This window comes from Octopus bimaculoides, chromosome 30 (assembly GCF_046866305.1).
Source record: "Octopus bimaculoides isolate indiv1 chromosome 30, ASM4686630v1, whole genome shotgun sequence".
Classification (NCBI taxonomy): domain Eukaryota; kingdom Metazoa; phylum Mollusca; class Cephalopoda; order Octopoda; family Octopodidae; genus Octopus; species Octopus bimaculoides.
The window spans coordinates 7,754,817-7,755,192 of record NC_142957.1 but is presented as its reverse complement, the minus strand read 5'-3'; the positions used below and the strand labels follow the sequence as shown (position 1 = coordinate 7,755,192).

The window sequence follows — 376 nt, the reverse complement described above, 5'->3', positions numbered from 1 at the left end:
ACAGTCACAGTTGAGGCCAATGAAAGAAATTTGGGTAATTTAAGAATTAAGGAAGCTTTACTCATACACAGACTAGGACCCCAAATTAACAACAGGCTGGAGGTTGGTAATCAATATGTTATTTAGCTACATCTGGATGTGTGTAGGTTCATTCTTAATAACAAAAAAAAAAGAAGGGGTTTAAAAAGGGGAAGCTGCACGTATAACATAACTTAGAAGCAGCGCTACAGATGTACCGACACACACTAGATTGAGACATAGCAGACCTCACGCACTTCTCATGAGGAATTCCGGAAGAAGCTTCGTGAGACCACTACTGAAACGCTTCCGAAAAAAGAAAAGCCTTTGGAAAACGGATTATAGCAGCGACTCCATC

At 40.4% G+C, this 376-nt stretch overlaps 1 protein-coding gene across 1 annotated transcript in view; it reads left to right on the top strand.

The window, feature by feature from the left end:
- The window catches only part of LOC106870343 (structure-specific endonuclease subunit slx1), a 12,713-nt gene extending 12,541 nt beyond the window's left edge, over positions 1 to 172 (top strand). The window contains exon 7 of the mRNA XM_014916375.3: positions 1 to 172. This exon is cut by the window's left edge and continues 553 nt beyond it. The gene's annotated coding sequence lies outside the window, so the exon portion shown is untranslated.
- The last annotated feature ends 204 nt before the right edge of the window (positions 173 to 376 follow it).